Genomic DNA, 8,079 nt, shown 5'->3' with positions numbered 1-8,079 from the left:
CCAGTAGATTGCACATTCAGCCTGGGCAAATTCCTTGAGTTCACCACAGAGTGCAGAAAAGGGAAGGGGAAGGGGTTAAGAATAGGGAAGGACATATTCTTACTAGTTTATTTCCAGTACTGTGCCTGCAAAGATACAGAGAAGCATTGACTCGACAGAGGCACCTGCTGGCTGAGGGAAACACATACCAAAAAAATAATCACTTTATTTCCCTTGTCGGTTTTGATCCACTCTTTCCTTTGCTCTTTTATGTTGGAATCACTTTCATGTTGCTGTCTCATGCAGCATTCAGCAGTGATGGGCTCAGTCTTGTGGACCCAGTCTAAAACTTGGTCTGAATAAGGACTGATGCACTTCCAGCAACTGCATTAGTAAGCTGTATGCACGCGCTGTGGGATTTGCGGTGGAGGGGAGAGGTCAGAGCTTTGCAGAAGCCTGAGGAGGGATTGTGGTCCAGCAACAGAGTGGGAGCTGTTCAAACATTGCAAAATACTCCCTCCCTTTTTTCTAATTGTTACAAAGACCCCTTCCAAGGCAGCAAATTGCAGTTGACTGGACTTTCCCTTAAATGTTGCTGCCAAAAATCCCTGTAGGGAGCACAGAGGCTGCCAGGCCAACAGGAAGGGGGGTAGGATATTTCTCCAAGTAAAGCTAAACAGTCCACATTGTGGACTTTTTCAAAAAAACATTTTATGCAGATCCCTATATTCTGTCCCAGCCTCCAGTCCTGGCCCTTGCATTGCCCTCCATGGGCCGCAGACCTCTAGGTCTGTGTGGAAGGGGAAAGGCGCACAGTTTCCCCTACTCAATGTAAAGTCCAACAGAGGTTTTTAAATGAGCTTTTTATGAATGAATGTTGTTTTGAATCAAATATCCCATAACTTTAACAATCCTGTGTACGGGTAAAATTGACAAATCCTGCGCATCACAGTAATCTATCAAAATAATTTTCACTGCACCAATGGGCCAAATCCCCATAAAGCTACATTGTACTGTAAATAAAGTACAGCATCCTCCTTCTAAAATGACCGCTGTAGCATTGCTCACCTGATCTTATGTTTCACTTGGATCTATTTACTGGCCAACATCCTGTTACCAAAAAAGCAGCCAAAGAGAAATCTGAACAAATGTATGCGTATCTGCATTAATTCAGGTAAACTCAAGAAGACACATGCTGTCCCATGTTAAACTTCTACTGCAACTATTGAGAGGCAATAGCTGCAAGCACTTCTGTCATACCTAGAATGTTCATTAGTAGTGCCATAAACCAAAAAAGGAAACTAAATAAATGCTCATGCCATATTTCCCATATGGTTCTTATTCATTTACTCATGATAACAAATCATAAGTAGCTGGAGGATGGGAGGAAGAAATTGATGACCAAGATGTTAAACAATGGGAACCTAAAAAGCTGAAATTCATATTTAGGCTCTTAAGTCAGTGGCCTGGTTTTCAAAATGGCTGAGCATAGACTTACATGGTAGGTGCTAGGTGCCAAGCACTTTGAATAATCAGGCCACTTAGGACTTCCTCTTGCACCAGGGAAGTCAATGTGAGATTTGCTGCTGATTTCAATGGGCATAAAATCTTATCTAAGTACTTAAATATTAATTAAAAGTGGACTGAAAAAGGGAGTATCAATTATAATATTGAAAGTGGTCTGAAAAAAAGAAGGTGTCAATTATAATCTGACAGCGGGACCTTTACTATGACAGGGCTTGAACTACATCCCTCATAGATCTGACTGAAATTTTAAATATTTATTTTTGCCTGACCTGTGAATTCTTCCCCATACCTCCCATGCTTCTCTTGTCCAGCACACACATATACTGTAAGCACTGAATTTATAAGCCTAAAGTTGGGCCTCCATTTTTGGAAATCTTAACCCATGCTAGTAATACTTTTAAGCTAATTGCTTGATGAACTCTGAAAAAATGCAGAAATGTCAAGCCATTTTCAGGAACCATCTGCACTGATATGCTTGGGAGAGCTGGTGGTTGTAAGCTGGAAAGTCAGACTTCTATGAATTGCATTCTCATTTTTTCTCCTGCTTTCTGACCTCTGAAAGAACAATTGGAACAATTCTAAGGGATCCCTAAGCAAATTTCAAACTGGAATGGGAAATCTTAGAAAAGTAGACATGAAAAACCAAACAAAAAACTATGTTCTTAGAATTCCCTCTTGTGAGCAAGGCTGATGGGAACTGGATTTGGGTAATCCAAACTGGGAAAGAAGTCAGGGGACAAAAGAGTAATTTTAAACATTTCAGTGCCAGAGCTATTTCTTAATACACGAATCACTCTCTGATTCCATATAAAGTCCCCTAGTGCTAAGTCTGGAGCACAGCACCAGAGGAAAGAAGCTAGCATTTGTCAATTTGCTCATCAGATCTGGAAAAAAGCCAAAAAGCAGCAGCCCAGTGAGAAAAGCTGTGAGTTGACAGGTCTGAATCCAGTTTCAGTTGATCATTCTTCCTTCAGAAATCACAGCTGTGACCTATATAATAGTTCAATTGTGGTATAGTCTGTTGCTAAACTGTGGGTAGGTAGGTAGATAAATCAGTAAACTATTCAATCCTCTTTTTCTTTTTCTTTCTTTCTTTCTTTCTTCACTTGCATTGACAGAAGCAGCTCTAGGTGTAACAAAAGGTTTTCTCTCCACAACGCTTTGCCACCGCTCCCTCTGGTGTGGTATAAATAGAATACATGCAGTGGGCACTGGCAATGTTAATACAGTTTGTATTTGCCGTCATTAGAGATGCCCATGCACCACCCACTGGCAGCTTCACTTGCCTCTGTCATTCAGGAGTTTCTGTGGAAATCCTCAATTTCTGGAAATTAAAAATGCTGTGAACCATCACACTGGCTGCTACTATACATTACTTTTACAGCTTGGGTGGCTTCTTCCGCTGTTAGATGCTAAATTAGACACATCCAGAGACCCAAAGGAGAGCTCTGGGTGGCTCGAAAGCTTGTATCTCCAGCACAGGATACCTCACCCGCCTTGTCTCTCTCATGCACTAGGGCCAACATGGCTATAACAACACTGCCAACAACATTTACGTATGACAGCTTTAAATTTCTTAGGGCTTTAAGCCACAGAGTACTCCAATGAGTTGTTTAGGGCTGTTTAAATCAAGGGAGTTTTCTTAATGATGCCTTCAGCGTGTGAACTTAAAGGGGCTTATACAGACACAGGTGCATATACAAAGGCACACTGTAAAATCCTCAGATTAGGAAATTAAATGCTGGGATGCTTCCCAGTTAAGTAAAACAAAAGAAACACACAGAAAAAAGGAAAAATGAGATAGTTAAGATAACACAAGTTGTAAACTCTTCAGCTGTCATCCTCTTCTGCATAGGTGCTGACTTTTGGTTTTGCTGGTGAGTGCTCCCCTCTGCCTTCTCCCCTGATATGAACAGGTGGGATCTTGGGGGAAAGATACAGAGTGGGGACAGGGCCATGAAGCCAGCCACAGGCAAAGGGGGTGTGTGCGAAAAATTAATCTTGGCTTCAGGGTGAGCATCCCCTTTTTTGGTGGATGCTTGAGCCCTGGAATACCCACAGAGTCTGTGCCTATTGTCTTCTGGACTCTCAGGGTACATCTACACTGCAGTTAAACATGTGTTGCTGGCCCATGTCAGCTAACTTGGCCTTGCCTCTTTTCGGCTGTGTGACTGTAAAACTGCTGTGTAGAGGTTTGGGCTCAGGCTGTAGCTTGTGTTCTGGGACCCTCCAAGGAAGGGCCCTCCAACCTGATCCTGGATATGTATATTGCAGTGTTTAGCCCACCATCCCAAGCCCTGTGAGCTTGAGTCAGCTGACAAGGGCCAGCCGTAGCCTCGCCAAAGGTCTTTTATTCCAGTAAAGACATAACCTCTGAAACTGTAGTCAGCGTGGTTTTCTGCTGGCAAAGTGCTTCTCTCTAGTGGAATTTCAGGTCCAAGGAGAGACTGATCAACGGCTGGTTTGTTTAGTGATGTCATGACTTCCTCTCCCCAAGGCAGCTGAACTTGGAGATTCTGAAAGATCTTCCCTCAAATAGCTCATTGAGCCAAAAGCTGAGCTTCTGGGCCTTTCAGTTGATCCTTATGGCATCATCTGAGCAAATACAACTTAGATGGGGCCACTATGAGGTGGGTGCATAACTGGGTGGATAACCATTCTCAGAGAGTAGTTATTAATGGTTCACAGTCATGCTGGAAGGGCATAACAAGTGGGGTTCCACAGGGATCTGTTTCGGGACCACTTCTATTCAATATCTTCAGCAATGAAGCACCTTCACATTCCTGTCTGTTTCTCCAATTTTTCCCCAGGTTTTTCAGCAAGGTTTCCCTGACCCACTGCCATGATTTGAGTGGGGGTGGGCAGCCTCATTTTCCCTTGACTTCAAATGTCCATCTTATTTCTACTTTGGTGATGGAATCAGTTTTCATCCAGAGCACATGGGCAATCCATCTCCAACATCTGGTGGCAATGATGGTGCTCATATCTCCGACACTGTGTGAATACATCTTGGGTTGAGATTTTTCTTGGCCAAAAGACATGGGAGACTTTTCTGAGGCAGGTTGTATAGAATTGAGATAGTTTTCATGTGTCCTACTTTCTCATTCCCCAGCAGTCTGCACAGTAAAGCAATGCTGAAAGTACACAGCTCTAATCAGTCTTGAGTTTGGTTTTAATGTTGTATTTTGATGGTTTCCAGACAGGATTTAAGATGGATGTCTTGGCTTTTTCCACTGTCCTGACTGATGGTGCTGCCCAAGTATGTGAATATATAGTTATAATTATGGTATGCCTACTCTAGTTGTTCTGACTTATAGCTTCTCTCTGCAAGGTCATCAGTCCAATGAGGTTCAAATGAGGTAATATTTAGCTAGCACCAGTTCTGTAAAAGTCCACTTTACATCTCTTATTCAGAAAGATATTTTGGTGTTTGCCTGCTACAGAAGCAGAAAATCCAAGTCTCATAAAAATGCAGACTTGAGGAAGTTGGCAGTCTTCTCTGAAGAAAAATATTTTAAGTTGTCATGCCACCATTTCTGCAAGAAATTCAACATAAAAGAAACTCTATAAAAATAGCTGAATAAGAAATCATCCAGACAACAGCTATTCACCTAACATTCATCTATCACCAACAATGAAAAAAGGATATCATATCTATGATTCAGGTAAACTTTTCCAGTTTGTTTTCTACAAGACTCAAAACAGACAAACGTTCTTCCTGGATTTAGAATGTAGGCCAAATAGTTTTACCTTAAGAAATCTACATCTTGCTAGAGAGAAATTACTTTGAAGCTTATCCAGCTAACATCCATTAAAAATTTATAGTCAGGGCTTTTTTTGTTTGTTTTTGTTTTTGTTTTTGTTTTCACATATAGGGCCTACAATAGCTCTTTCAAAGCTGGAAGAGTAAGGAGGAAAGACTTTGGTTCATAGAGTTATTGAACCATAAGGTTAGAAGGGACTGCCAGGGTAATCTCATCTAAGTGCTGACCACGAGGCAGGATTTCTTATATTCACAATGTGTACATCATGTTAAATTCTATCCATGAGTAAAAATGAATGGAGCTTGGCCCCATTCCCTTGCTGCACATTTCACGGAGGTTACAGTATGGGGTGAGCTAAACATTTTAACTACCCAAAACATGCATATAGTGTAAGGCATGTGTGCACAGCCACACTGATTCTCGTGGCACTCAAGAACTCCTGAGAGATTAAGGCAATGGCCTCTTGTTATTACTGTTTATAGTGGTAACCAGCCAAATGGGCTATGTGCTTTCCAAGCACAGAGGACACAGCCCCTGCCCTAAAGAATCAATCAAATTCTGACAGAGTATTTCAATAAACATCTGGCCATTTGCTTTGCTCTCTAGTGAGCTGTACGCTTCACTTCCACTGATGCATGCTACATCTCGGATTGTTTGCCTTCCTCCTCAGAAGAATAAATGCAGAAGACATTGGGGAAGCTGTAATGAAGCTACCTTTGCACTTCTGAAATGAAAGCACCCCATTTTCGTTGACTCCTGAAGACCCTCCTGTCTACTTTCACAAAAAAGTGGTTTTCAAGAGTGCTCATCATACCATCTCAACAAGAGTTTAGGTTCATAGGCCAGTCTGCCACACAGTGCTATTAAACTTGAAGGTTTGAACCGTGAAGTCCATACCTGTTCCTTTAACAAAACATAGAAAACATTAATAAAGGTTAAAGTGTCCCTAATCTTTGAATGGTCTTTGCTGGTGGTGTTGATGCAGGGATAATACAAAATTCTAGATATAGGCTCAGAGTTTGTTGGCATTATCGGGTGAATCAGATTTTTGTGAAGAAGTTAACTTAGTTTTTCCGCAAAATTGCATCTTAAAATCACAAGGGGCTTGTCTACCAAAAACAAACGAACAAACAAACCTGTACATTAGCTTATGGCAAGGGGAATAAGATACAGTGATCTAAGGCAAGTTTGAACTAGTGTACTGTCATGTGCATACTAGAGATTGCACCACTATAATTACATCAATAGATGACACACACACCCAACTGAAATAGTTAAATTGATACAAACCAAAAGGAAAACCAGGTATAAGATTCCCTTTTAGTGTCATCCCCTTCAAATTTTGTGCTTTGTGATGGAGCATATTCCACAGAACAGCCTGGAAAGAGACAAATTAGGCCAGGTGAGCCCAGTCAACCAATTGAGTTGCAAAGAGAGGAGACTTAGGGTATGTGGAGGGCACTAATTAGGAGGAAACTCTCCTGTGCGGGAACAGAGAGGAGACAGGATACTGGCAACAGAGTGGGAGGTTGTGGGAAGGAAAGCTGCAGTTTGTCTCCCTGAGGTAAGGGAGACAGAAGAGGGGAGAGGAAGGGTTTTCCTAATGACCTAAGAGAGAAGGGCTAGCAAGGAAAGCTGTAGAGTGGAAAGCTGGGAGAAGCATGGTAAGATCTAGTCCGGGTGACAGCAATTAACTTCACGTAGCCACAGACCTTAACTGCTTGCTACAGAGCCCTGGACTGGAACCCACAGGGTAGGCCTGGGTTCCCTGGCCATTCGCTGATGAGCAGTATTGCATGTAGCAACGAATGGGAAGACAGCCTGAGTCACCGTGGGAGTTACAGTCAGGGCAGAAGATATGATGCCTTCATGACCTGCTTGTGGAGACAGACTCTACTGGAAGAGGACATCACAGTAGAACCATTAAGCAGGCATACTGCAACTCTGTGAGCAGGAGAGCTGCAGTGGTGGAAGAGAAGAAAGATGGCCCTGAACTAGGCAGAGCTAATCCCCAGAATCACCAAAAGAAGGCACAAGCTGGCAGTGAGTAGAGCACCTTGTTATGGGCTCCCCAGGGGCAAGCCACTGGCTAAAATAGTAGCAGTAAAATACAGGCTGAAGTGGAGAGAGAGTTGGGTAGTGCTGCCAGTGCTCCAAGATTGTCATGGAATCTCCAAAAATTAAAGATTAATCCTTAATGAAAAATTATGTCATGTGATGAAACCTCCAGGAATACGTCCAACCAAAATTGGCAGTCCTAGCTCTGGGGCAGGATCATTTTCTCTGTCCCACCTTCAAGATATACATCACTGATTTTTACTGGGTTTATTTTTATATGTGTCATTTGCAAGGCATGACATCCTGCTCCAGCCTGGACACCATTGCCACAGGAACCCTCCAAAGACAGAGGAAGGACCAAAACTCCGAAAGAACATTGTGTGCTCATTTCAACAGCTAGGTACCAGGGCTCCCAGAGAAATTACTTTTACCTCTTAGATGGTAGGCACAGTTTAGCAAAATAATCAAGACAGGTTTTTGTTCCCAGCTAAGATGAATTTCACAATCTAGTGCTATCTAAAAACCCGCTGAAGTCAGTGTCCACCATGCCAGCTTTGTATCTCTCATTACACATACCAGTTAGTATCTGTCACCTAGAATCTAGCTCACATCAACCTCATTGCATGGGGGATTGGGGAACCGACTCAGGCTACACAATGAGATATTGTTTCTAACTCTCTGTTAACATGCCAGCCGGCCTGTACTTTCCCTGCTTGTTTGCTACAGCACTCTTGGGAGATTTCTCCCCTGG

The sequence above is a fragment of the Carettochelys insculpta genome, chromosome 3, assembly GCF_033958435.1.
Source record: "Carettochelys insculpta isolate YL-2023 chromosome 3, ASM3395843v1, whole genome shotgun sequence".
NCBI classification, from domain to species: Eukaryota; Metazoa; Chordata; order Testudines; family Carettochelyidae; genus Carettochelys; species Carettochelys insculpta.
Note: the sequence above shows the minus strand (reverse complement) of the source record.